We start from the raw sequence: 13,954 nt of genomic DNA on the forward strand, positions 1-13,954 counted from the left end.
CTGCCATAAAATATAGAAGACACCACAAAGTTGAATTATACACATATGAAATCTTCATTAACAGTGTATGTTTAAGCACTAAATATTTTTAAAAGTTTAAAGAAGAAATGCAATCCAAAAAAGAAATTTAGGCCTACATAATTATTTTTAAATAAAAAGGATATAAAGTAAATAAATTATTAAAATGTGTTGAGTAGACTTTTGCTTCTTATATGAGACAATAACTTGTCATGACAAGAAACTAGAAAAGCAGAAGTACAAAACTTACATGTTTAACTACAAAACTTTTCTCAGCAGTTAACTCCTAGAAAAAGGTGGTGAAAGTGTAACTTTTGGATTCAACTTTCCTTGAGATGAAAATACCCATGAGCTAATAGTTCCAATTCAGTTTTACATAACCAGTGGATATGCAGACATGAGAATACTTCAAGATATGTGTGTGAAATTTTATATACTTAATATTTTCAATTGTTAAAAACTGAAAACTACCTTATTCTTATAAAACATAGAGCAGAAGAATAAATTGTGATATATTCACATATGAGATAAATTGACTGTAACATCATGAAAAACCTTACCAATATGATTGCATATTACATATTCCATTTATCTAAAGTTCAAAATCATGCAAATATGCTTTGGGGTAATAGAGGTCTACATAGTGGTTACCCTGGAGAGTGGTGGAAAAATGGGAGAGGAACTGAGGGGTCCTTCTGGGTTCTAGGCATGACCTCATTGGTGAAATTTGTATTAAATATTTGTTTTGTGACAATACAACCTACTAGACATTTGTTTAAAAAATTCTTGAGAATTTGCTAAGAGAAGAATTTCTTTTATTATTCTTTCCATGTACATCTCATGAAATGTGTTTATGTTTGGAATAACTCCTTTAAATGTGAGTGTGCCATCTATGTTTAGAGTAAGTCAGTTAAATGTGAGTATGCCATCCTCTGGAGGCTCCACATACTGACCTCAAATTACCAGAGGCAAGAGAATGTGATCATTAGGAATCTCAAATCTGGGCCAGAGAGATAGTATAGGGGGTAAGGTACTTGCCTTGCACATGACCAACCCTGGTTTGATCTCTGGCACTGCATTTGATCCTCTGAGAACCTCCAGAAAAATCCATGGAGCACAGTCAGGAGTAAACCTTGAGCACCACCAGCTGTGGTCCCATTCCCCCATTCCCTAATCATCTTAGATCAACATTACACTTTTATAAATTTTGTGCATTTGAAATAGCTGGTGATTCTTAATGGTTGTACTCATGTTCATAGCTGAGGTTCACTTTTTAACTGTCCTTTGCCTACTTGTATAGTACTTGCTTAGGGGAGAGTAGGAGTGGAAGTTTCTGTTTCCACTGTAATTTGAGTCTAGGTGACTGAGATGGGGGGAGGGAAGAAGGGACCACAGGGAAATGGAAGATGGATCTTGAATCACTGGAGGGATTGTAGTACTCTGTGACTATAAAATAACAATTTCACTATTATTGTAAACAACTGTATTAAAAATTCATTACAATTTTTAATAATAAAAAGGGAATCTCAGATCAGGGAAATTTTTCAATCAAGTCTCTGATATAGGGGGTGATCACTATATTTGGAGCTAACTTGCAGAACTGAGTGAATGAATGAAATGAATAAGACCATCTAACATACACAACTGCAACATCCTGGTAGAAGAGGACGTGGTGTAATGGCAAATAATAAAATAAACATCAAATATAAACTTAAAATATTCTTTCTGAGATCCACAATTTTAGGACTGCATTCCTTTATTGAGTAACAAACATCATCATGATAAATCACTTGGGAGAGTAACTATCCCTAAAGTATCAAAGTATATATATGTATATATATGCAACATTATGTCATTATGTATAGTATATCTGATACTGGTATATACACACATATATGCATATGCATAAATATGCATATACACATATATATGCATATTAAAGTAACAAAGAAACTTGAAGGGAGAAAAGCAGAGTAGCAAGTTAAGAAGGCATTCCCCATTCCTTATGACTAGAACTGGGAACTCTGTCATGTCACAGGAGCTTAATAAAAACATCATTTATTCAGGTCAGAACAAAAGGTCTGAAAAATTAAAACTCTCTCGAAAAACTTTTCAATGATGTGGGAATTGATGGATATATCATTTCTTTGACGCTTGAGCAAAGTAACAATGAGGCACATACTCTGCATAGTTTCCTCAAGATGCCCAGTAGAATTGCACTCCAATTGTGCAGGAAAATTGGCTTGAGATGCTGATGTACTCACCCTGATGTACTCCCTGCCTTTCTCTACATCTCTTTCCTCTCTTCTACCAGTGCTCTTCTGAGGTTATTTTGAAAATAACTTACTTTCATTCAAATGCCTAATTAATTACCAACCTCTGAGAGCATGTAAGCCCAGACAATCACCCTTGCACCACTCGTAGAGAATTCTTAGTAGGTTTTTTTTGTTTGTTTGTTTGTTTTTGCTTTTTGTACAGGGGTTACTTCTGGCTCTGCACTCAGGAATTACTCCTGGCGGTGCTCAGGGGACCATATGGGATGCTGGGAATTGAACCCTGGTTGGCTGCATGCAAGGCAAATGCCCTGCCTGCTGTATTATCACTCCAGCCCCCTGAGTAGGTTTTTTTCTGGAAGTTTCTGATAGTTTCTAGCACTCCCATGAATGCTTCCTATGCATGTTGCAGCAACCACCATGCTATCTAGGAGCTTAGCTGATGTCTGTGATGAGAGCTTTCGTGCTCCTAAAGAGATCGTTGACTGTTCCCAGCCCTGTTCAACAACCCAACCCCTGTGTTGTTGGTTCTCTGCACTTTGTTCCCATTATTGGTACCTAGGCAATGGCTTTAGCACTTTACTCTTTTCCCTTGTACCAAAAGAATTCAAAGTAGCCATGAAGTATATTTGCTGTATATTTGTATATTTGAAGTATTCTTGCTGTATTTTATTGTTTTTTTAATTTTTTTTTTCTTTTTGGGTCACACCTGGCAATGCATAGGGGTTACTCCTGGCTCTGCACTCAGGAATTATTCCTGGTGGTGCTCAGGGGACCATATGGGATGCTGGGAATCGAACCCGCATTGGCCGCATGCAAGGTAAATGCCCTACCCACTGTGCTATCACTCCAGCCCCATTCTTGCTGTATTTTAAGGACTGAAACTTCCCATGTCCTTTGCTTGGCCAAAGGTAAGCATCCACTTGGTACTAGCTAAAGGCTTCCGTCACTCTCCTGAGAAGATTTCTCCCTCTTTTCATTCCCATAAAGTTAGACTTCCCACACTGCATTTTTGCATTCCCATTGCTCCTTTTCTCCCTATTTACTAGAATCTTTATTTTGGTCTGTAAGGTTTGTCTTTCTGCATTTGGACCTGAGGTCACAGGGACAGAGTTTGTGAAACAATTCTTTTGGATGACACAGAGGCATTTTAACATGACTCTGTACCAAATTTACAATAATATCTCCAAAAGAAATAAACTTCTGTGCTCCAAATTTTGGGGGTTTTGACTTCGTTTCACTTGTGCAGCATCTTAATAAGAACAAACTAGAATGAAGATAGCTAATAGTTATCTGCAGCCTGGTTCAAAAGAATAATCTCTATGTGCTAATTAGCCTAATTGGAACCCACACAACTGCCCTGAACCTTTCTTTATCAACACCCACCTCCAATCAGAATTTATCAGGGTGCCTCTGCAGTACCAACACCATGACTCACTGGAGTTTCACTTCCTCTCTCTAAGTATGCTATTCCAGCATCGAAATGCCCTTGGAGAAGCCAGGAGCGCAGTATCCTGGCATCTCGGCTCTGGAAAGAGCTTCAGGGACATGCCATGGATCCTTGGTGTCAAGCCTTCTGGTGCCTAGCAGGCAGAGGTGGGCCTGTGGTGGTGCGGGCTGCCACCACCCAAGGCTACTTCGAAGAATCACATTATTAAAATAGCCACCGAGCAAAAGGCTGCCATTCCCCAAGCCACTCTGAACACATTTAGTAGGCGGCCAAGATGAGGTCACCTCCCCAAAGGTCAGCTGCATCCCCAGATGGTTTCTTACCTCAGCCCTCACTTGCAGAGAGCCAAAGTGCGGCTCATTGCAGGGAAAGTGCAGGAACCCATGCCCACATGTCTGTAGCAGATCCAGCACCTGGCCAGGCCTGACAGCCAGGAGGGGCCCCACCCCTCCCGGTCTCTGCCAAACATTGTTTCTTATACCTGGCCAATGTCCGGGCTTTCACAGTCTCAGACACTTAACTACCTTTTCCGAAAGGACCTCACCCACTTTACCTCAGCTCCACCCTCTCCCATCCCTTGGCCAGACCTGTAATTACTGGACCTGAAAAGCAGCCTCTGAGATACCACACAGGGGCAGGGCAGCCCCCAGCCAGCAGCCAAGCTCTAAGATTCATTTTCTGCAACACCCCTTCCCTCTAGCTATCCTGCTGCTGTCACTTACCTCCCTCACCAGAGGGACAGATGCCAGCTTATTCTGCTCTTTTCATTTCTGAACCTAGAACAGGGAGAAATGAAGCCCCTCCCCCACCCCAACCCTGAGGCCTGTGTCCCAATCCCTAATCTCATCCCTACTGATCCCTTGGCTCTGTTCACCTCTAAGGGCCCTTCCCAATCCCCTACACCCCCACCCTAAATTGCAGCTCCCCTTGTTAGCCCTTGGGCTCGTCCCGTGCCCATCGGGGAGAAACAACCAGTACAGAGACCCTTGCAGGTTCTGAATGTAGGTGCGAGCTCCAAGAACTCAGATGTCTGGGATATGGTGTAGAAAGAAATGTCTGGGCAACAACCTTGGTCTCTGAAGATTCTTGGTTTTGTGGTCAAGTAGTAAAACCAGAGAATGAGCAGCGTGGTGGACTGTCAGAGAAGGAACCCAGAGCAGAGACACCCATCAGAATGGGTCTGTATCTTTTGGTGTGGAGGCAGGAGGGCTCCCGAGCAGTGTATGGGAAGGTTCCAGAGTCTCTCCTGGTGGGACGTGGCTAACCTAAGTGCTCTGTAGGTCTTCTGGTGTGGGAGGCACACACGGCCGCACCGAGTAGAGGTAGGGATGGGATCTGGGAAGAGGCCTCTGGTGCTGGGAATCAAACTCCTGACCTTTCACTAACAAAGCTTACCACTCTGCTCCCTTGATCCCTGAATCATCACCTGGGCCCCATGATTCCTAGTCTTTAACTCAACGTCCCCATGGTCTGTAGCTCCTGTGGGTTTGCTCCATTTTGTAAATGAACTTTGGAAAGATAGGTTTGTGTGATTAACCCAAGCTATTTTCTCTATCTGTTTTTTTTTAATTAATAGTTTATTTTAAATTAGTGAGTCAACGTGAGGGTACAGTTACAGATTTATACATTTTTGTGCTCATGTTTCTCCCTTACAAAGTTTGATAACCCATCCCTTCACCAGTGCCCATTCTCCACCACCAGTAAACCCTAACATCCCTCCCCCCTCCCCAGTCCTGTCTCCCCCCTCCCCACACTGCCACTATGGCAGGGTATTCCCTTTTGTTCTCTCTCTCTGATTTGGTGTTGTGGTTTGCAATAAAGGTGTTGAGTGGCCTTGTGTTCAGTCTCTAGTCTATATTCGGCCCACATCATCTTTCCCCCACATGACCTCCAACCACATTTTACTTGGTGTTCCCTTCTCTGAGTTGCCCAGAATGAGAGACCAGCCTCCAAGCCATGGAGACAACCTCCTGGTACTTATTTCTACTATTCTTGGGTGTTAGTCTTATAGTCTATTATTCTATATTCCACAGATGAGTGCAATCTTTCTATGTCTGTCTCTCTCTTTCTGACTCATTTCACTTAGCATAATACTTTCCATGCTGATCCACTTATATGCAAACGTCATGACCTCATTCTTTCTAACAGCTGCATAGTATTCCATTGTATAGATGTACCAGAGTGTCTTCAACCAGTCATCTGTTCTAGGGCACTCGGGTTTTTTCCAGATTCTGGCTATTGTAAACAGTGCTGCGATGAACATATAAGTGCAGATGTCATTTCGACTGTACTTTTTGGCTTTTCTGGGATATATTCCCAGCAGTGGTATTGCTGGGTCAAATGGGAGCTCAACCTCTAGTTTTTGAGAATCGTCCATATTGTTTTCCAAAAGGGCTGAACTAGCCGACATTCCCACCAGCAGTGTAGAAGTGTCCCTTTCTCCCTACATCCTCTCCAACAGCGGTTGCTTTTGTTCTTTTGGATGTGTGCTAGCCTCTGTGGTGTGAGGTGGTATCTCATGGTTGTTTTGATCTGCATCTCTCTGATGATTAGTGATGTAGAGCACTTTTTCATGTGCCTTTTGGCCATTCATATCTCTTCCTTGGTAAAGTTTCTGTTTATTTCTTCGCCCCATTTTTTGATGGGGTTGGATGTTTTCTTCTTGTAGAGTTCAACCAGTACTTTATATACCATTGATATCAACCCCTTATCTGATGGGTATTGTGTAAATATCCTTTCCCATTCTGTAGATAGTCTTTGCATTCTGGTCACTGTATCTTTTGCGGTGCAGAAGCTTTTTAGTTTAATGTAGTCCCATTTGTTGATCTCTGTTTTTACTAGATTGCTTAGTTCCGTGTCATCTTTGAAGATACCTTTATCTTCAATATCGTGGAGGGTTTTGCCTACCTTGTCTTCAATGTACCTTATGGTCTATGAGGCACACATCTCCCTAATACCAAAAGCAAACAAAGACACCACTAACAAAGAAAAGTATAGACCAATATCCTTGATGAACACCGATGCGAAGATCCTCAACAGAATACTAGCAAATAGAATCCAACAACTTATCAAAAAGATCATACACCATGACCAAGTGGGATTCATCCCAGGGATGCAAGGATGGTTTAACATTCGGAAATCAATCAACATAATCCATCACATCAACAAAAGTAAAGATAAAAACCATATGATCATATCAATAGATGCAGAGAAAGCATTTGACAAGATCCAACACCCATTCATGATAAAAACTCTCACCAAAATGGGTTTTGGAGGAACTTTTCTGAAGATAGTCAAATCCATCTACCATGAACCTATGGCAAGCATTATCATCAATGGAGAAAAACTAAGGGCTTTTCCTCTAAGATCAGGGACAAAACAAGGATGTCCACTCTCACCACTTCTCTTTAATATAGTACTGGAAGTATTAGCAATAGCCATCAGGCAAGAAAAAGATATTAAGGGGATTCAGATTGGAAAGGAAGAAATCAAGCTCTCACTATTCGCAGACGATATGATACTATACCTAGAGAAACCTAAAAGCTCTAGTAAGAAACTCTTAGAAACAATTGACCTGTACAGTAAAGTCGCAGGCTATAAAATCAATACCCAAAAATCCATGGCCTTCCTATATGCAAACAATGAGATAGAGGAAAGGGACATGAAAAAAGCAATCCCGTTCACAATCGTGTCCCAGAAAATCAAATACCTTGGAATCAGCTTAACTAAGGAAGTAAAGGACCTCTACAAAGAAAACTATAAAACGCTACACCATGAAATAAAAGAGGACATGAGGAAATGGAACATATCCCCTGCTCATGGATAGGGAGAATAAACATTGTCAAAATGGCAATACTCCCCAAAGCATTATACAGATTTAACGCGATCCCTATAGGGATACCCATGGCATTCTTCAAAGAAACGGAGCAAGCAATCCTGAAATTTATATGGAACAATAAACGCCCACAGATAGCTAAAACAATTCTTGGGAAAAAGTTGATGGGAGGCATCACCCTCCCCAACCTTAAACTCTACTACAAATCGGTAACAATTAAAACAGAATGGTACTGGAACAAAAGCAGAACTGCAGACCAATGGAACAGGGTGGAATATCCCCACACACAACCTCAAATGTATGCTAATCTAATCTTTGATAAAGGTGCAAGAGATGTGAAGTGGAGCAAGGAAAGTCTCTTTAACAAATGGTGCTGGCACAACTGGACAACCACATGCAAAAAAATGGGCTTAGAACTCGACCTGACACCATGCACAAAAGTCAGATCAAAATGGATTAAAGACCTCAACATCAGATCTCTATCTGTTTTGTTGGAAATAATTAGTTTTTAAAAAATATTTGTATGGCTGGAGCGATAGCACAGCATGTAGGGCATTTGCCTTGCACGCAGCAGACCCAGGTTTGAATCCCAGCATCCCATATGGTCTCCCGAGCACTTCCAGGAGTAATTCTTGAGTGCAGAGCCAGGAGTAACCCCTGTACATAACTGTGAGTGACCAAGAAAGCAAAATAATAATAATAATAATAATAATAATAATAAAAATATTTGTTTAGGAGTGGAGCAAAACCCGTGCTCTAGGTCTCTGGAAGACTGCCATCAGCTTTAAGACTGACAGAAATGGGGTTTCCTCCATCCCCAGGAAATTACTAGATATTGAGTTTTAACTTTCCTTTTACTTTAGCTGCCTCATTCTTCCAGGAAATTTCAGGATTCCCCTTGCATCCTTTTCCTCTGAGAACAGTTTCTGACTTTAGTTTTCTTCTTCTTCCTTTTTTTTCTTTTCCTTTTTGGGTCACACCCAGCAATGCTCAGGGGTTACTCCTGGCTTTGCACTCAGGAATTACTCCTGGTGGTGCTTGGGGGACCATATGAGATGGTGGGGATCGAACCTGGGTTGGCCGCATGCAAGGCAAACGCCCTACCCACTGTGCTATCACTCCAGCTCCTAGTTTTCTTCTTTTTTTTTTTTTTGCGTTTTGGATCACATCCAGCGATGCACAGGGGTTACTCCTGGCTCTGCACTCAGGAATTACCCCTGGCGGTGCTCAGGGGACCATATGGGATGCTGGGAATCGAACCTGGGTCGGCAGCGTGTGAGGCAAAAGCCCTACCAGCTGTGCTATTGCTCCAGCCCCACCTAGTTTTCTTCTTGGAGCATTTTTTCCCCCATTTTCGCACTTAGCAATACTCAGAGCTTACTTCTAGTGATACTCTGGGGACAATATGTGGCTCTGGGTATAGAACAGAGGTCAACTGCACGCAAGGCAAGTGCCTTAACCCCTGCATAGTTCTCTGGTCCACAGTTGCTTTACATTAATCACTCTAAACCCAGGACAGAGAGCTAGTAGAGGGGCTATGGTGCTTGCACTGCATGTAGAAGACCGCCGGTTCAATTCTTGACACCGTGTGGTCACTGAGCACCCCTGACTGAGATGGACCTCTTTTTCCCAGCACAGAGTGCAACAGAGAGCCTAGAGTGTTCTCTAAGCACTGTCAGCTCAGACACACCCTTTCCACCCCACTCTTTATTTCTCATGAAAGCTCATATGTTAAAAAAAAAGCAAAACAACACACAACTCCACCATACAAGAACACAAAACCACATACTTTTCTTTTTCCCTTCCCCATCAGTATCTCTTCATTGACTTCCCAGATTACAAGCCCCATGAGAAGAGATCTAAGTTGAGATGCATCTTCTTTCATCTCTTGTTCCTGGTAGAGATCCCCCTGGCACTTTGCATAAGATTTGTTGTAGGCTTTACTTTTTTATATTTCACATTGTTTTTTGTTTGCTTATTTGTTTTTATTTTATTTTATTTTTTGATGAATCACCGGTACAGTTACAGACTTACAAACTTTTGTGCTTATGTTTCAGTCATACAATGATTGAGTAAACATCCGTTTACTAGTGCCTATTCTCCACCACCAATGATTCTGGTATCCCTCCCACCACTCCCACCTCATCCCCCCTTGCCACACCTCGCCTCTGTGGCAGGGCATTCTCTTTTTGCTGCCTCTCCTTATGGGTGTTGTGTTTGCAACAGAGATATTGAATTGCTATCATTCAGTCTGTAGTCTACTTTCAGCACGCATCTCCCCTCCCAAGTGGGCCCTCCAAGCACCCCATACTTTGTGTTCCCTTCTCTATCTGAGCTGCCTTTTCCCTCTGCATGTGAGGATGGCTTCAAAGCCGTGGAGCAATCCTCCTGGTATTCACTTCTACTATTCTTGAGTGTAAGTATCCCATTTTCTTTGTTTATATTTCACAAATGAATGCAATCTTTCTATGTTTGTCCCTCTCTTTCTGATTCATTTCACTCAACATGATGCTTCCCAGGTTGATCCACTTATATGCAAATTTCATGACTTCATCCTTTCTAATAGCTGCATAGTATTCCATTGCATAGATGTACCAAAGTTTCTTTAACCAGTCATGTGTTCTCGGGCATTCAAGTTTTTTCCAAATTCTGGCTATTGTAAACAGTGCTGCAATGAACATACAAGTGCAGATGTCATTTCTGCTACATTTTTTTTGTATCTCCATGATATATTCCCAGAAAGGGTACTGCTGGGTCAAATGGGAGCTCGATTTCTACTTTTTTTAGGATGTTCCATACTGTTTTCCGAAAGAGTTGAACCAGTTGGCATTCCCACCAGCTCCACCAGCAGTGAAGAAGAGTCCCTTTCTCCCCACATCCACACCAACACCAGTTGCTTTTGTTCTTTTGGATGTCGGCAAGTCTCTGTGGTGTGAAGATCTGTTGTAGGTTTTTCCCCTTTCTCTGTCACAGTAGTCTTTTTGCTCTTCTCAACTGTTATCTGTTTTTTCTTCTATACTGAATCTGTGAGAGAGACCCTTACAAAGCTGTTTGCGATTAGGCTTCAGTCATATCGTGTTCCAACACCCATCCCTCCATCAGTGTACATTTCTCAGCACCAGTGTCTCCAGGTTCTCTCCCATCAATCCCCACCCCACCCCCATCCCCAGCCTGCCTCTATAGCAGGCATTTCTCTCTCTCTCTCTCTCTCTCTCTCTCTCTCTGCATTGTGGTTTGCAATACAGATACTGAAAGGTTGTCATGTATATTCCTTTACCTACTTTTAACACCCAGTTCTTGTCCAGCCTGATCATTTTCTAATTATTGTTATACTGTTCCCTTCTCTATTTTACCTACCCTTCTCCCCACACACACTTGTGATAGATTCCAACCACGAACCAGTCCTCAATCATCATCTTGACTAAACAGGCCGAATGAAGAGCTTTAGGTGGTTCTGGGCCTCAGTCAGCTCTCAGGAAGTTTTCAGGAGGTGTCAGGAAGTTCCATGGTCTTTCCCATGGGAAGTACTGATGTCCCCTTCATTTTCACAGGCAGGGGACTTCAAAGAACCTCCTCTTTTTTTTCTTTCAGTATTTTCATTTTATTTTATTCTTTAATTAGTGAATCACCATGAGGGTACAGACACAGATTCACACATGTTAGAACTTGTTTTTTCCCCTCATACAATGTTCACAAACACATCCCTCCACCAGTGCCCATTCTCCATCACCAATGAACTCAGCATCCCTCCCCCCATCCCACCTTCCCCCCACCCCACACTGCCTCTGTGGCAGGGTACTCCCTTTTGATCTCTCTCTCCAATTGGGTGTTGTGGTTTGCAATAAGAACCTCCTCTTTGTACCTTCTCTTAATTCTCTCTCAGGATTCAGAAACTCTCACCTTATTTTCCTTGTCAACAAACATCTGTGCACAAGGTCTTGGTTTACCTTTTATTCACCCTCCTCAGGGAGCAACTGCCTCCTGGATTTTCTCTGAACTATAATTTAAGATTGGGTTTCTAGTTGAGTTCTAGATCATCAATTTTATCCTATTCACCAAGATGCCAACTTTAATTATGACTTAAAGGCGACATTTTAAAATATGATCTCAGGAGAACAGGTAAATTCTAGAAGAGCATTAACAAAATTCTACCTTTACTAGGGAGCAGAGGATCCTGAAAGATCACCAGCATTCAAATGCCAACCCCTGTACACACTATATATCTTGGTGAATAACCTCAGCATACTTCAGTGGTAGGGCTACCAAAAGATCTCAGACTATGATATTACCTTTACCCAAGGGCCTGATCCATATCAGTTGTCAATACATACAAGATAAATCATCATCATCATCATCATCATCATCATCATCATCATCCCATTGATTGTTGAATTTCTCGAGTGGTCTCAGTAATGTCTCCATTTGTCCTAGCCCTGAGATGTTAGATCTTTACTCGTCCTTTCCAATGGTGCTGAATTAGAGGCTCTTTCAGGGTCAGAGGAATGATACATCATTATCTTTTTATTATTTTAATTATTATTGCTGGGAGAGAAAAACTGCCTTTTCTGAGGGAGAGTCATAAATCCTCATCTAGCCTCACTTTTCCATCCAGAGAACAATGAGGGGGAAGTTTTCACTTACAATATATTATTTCTGCAATGCGAATAACCAGTAATATAGCAGCTTCTGCTTAATCGGGGAAATGATTTAGAAAACTGTCCTGACATTTGGTTAAATATGGTTGGAACATTGCATGCCTTAAACTCAATCATGAATAGCTTTGTAACTTGGTACTTCCTAGTGATTTAATAAATTTTCAAACATTAAAAATATAATAAAATCTTTAAAAATGATTCATTATTCTTAATTTAAGAACTAATAGCGGCTCCTCAGGGAGATGCTGGATATAATGGAGAAGTACATTTCAGACAGAAGTAACAGTCAGTGAAAAAGCTCCCATGTGGGGGAGAGGCTTAGCTGATGAAAGAGCAGAGAGCTGAGTATCCTTGGAACTGAGGGATGGAGAGAAAACTGGGGCTCAGATGGCTACCAGATTGTGTGGACACCATAAGGACTTAAATTTTTATATAACTGATGAGTAAGACAGGGTCAGGGATTGGGGAGGAAATGAGTCCATTAGTTATAATGTCATCCAACTTGTTAGTAACAGCTTTCCTGAGAAGTGGCCAGAAACTAGTTATGCTTTGAATATAAGTTCAATGAGATAGCTTTCTCCAGTTTGAGCCAATTCATTCTCTCTGCGGTTATTCCAAGTTACAGGACTCATTAAGGACAAACTGGTAGCAACTGCATCCTCCACTAAAGGTTACTGACAAGAGCTTAATGCTGCGCATAGTTCTTGGTGCTCTCCTCACCTCCTAGCTCTAGGCGGGTGGTCTTCATCTGTTCTCTTTTCTATTTCTTTCATCCATAACTGACTGCAGTGGTAGCTGCCACCTCCTTCTTCTTTTAGCCACCAAAATTCTGTAAAATTTTGGAATGTGAAGCTGTGCACTCCTAGATAGAGAGCGGATGCATTTTCCTTTGTGGTTGTCTGATTAGAACTTAACAGAAAACAGTACACTAGGATTTGAGTCGAGAATCAGTGTTGTTTCTTAGTAGGTGAGAAACCAGCAGCAAAATGAAAAATGTGGGAAAGATGTCCAATAAGGCCCATAAAGTTTATCCATTGCATCTTATGCTTCCCCTGAACCCTCCCCCCACCCCATGGCTTTAACTTCTTCCTTAAGTAGCTCCTCTCTGTGCCTCCTTAGCAGCTCAGTTTAAGCACTATCTTGTCTCTGATTTCTCCTCACCCACTTGAGGAGCTTTTTCTGCAGTGCTTTGTTCTCCCAGTAGATGGCAGTATTCAGTTTTGTTTTCTGGAGCCTCTCCCTCTATTTGGAAGCCCCAGACCAGCTAAACTTTCTGGGGAAAAAAAAAAAAAAGTGTGGCCCTTTTCTCCTAGATGTGATCACAGAAGTGGGAGATAAAGATAAGGGAGGGATCTTTAAATGATGAAAGGACCCCCCCCCCCCCCCAACTGAGACAGTTGGGGAGGTCGAGTTACTTCACCTCACTTCTCAAACAGATTTTACTTAATTTATCCTTGGGGTTAGGGATGAAACAATAACAATCTTCCATATTTCAAAGGATTGTCCCAAATCCGATCACCCTTTGAGCCTGTGCGGGAGCTAATGCAGATCTCATTTTTCCTCAAGGCTTAAGCCCACAACGGTTGTAATAGGATGATTCTGGCTACCTTCATGGAGAATAAGCAGAGTTAGAAATGGGAATAGCCACAAGGAGACTATTTCAGTAGTGAGTACAGGTCAGGCATGGTGGTTACCAAGCAGTGAGATTCTAGGTGGAGGAACA

This window comes from Sorex araneus, chromosome 3, assembly GCF_027595985.1.
Source record: "Sorex araneus isolate mSorAra2 chromosome 3, mSorAra2.pri, whole genome shotgun sequence".
NCBI lineage: Eukaryota > Metazoa > Chordata > Mammalia > Eulipotyphla > Soricidae > Sorex > Sorex araneus.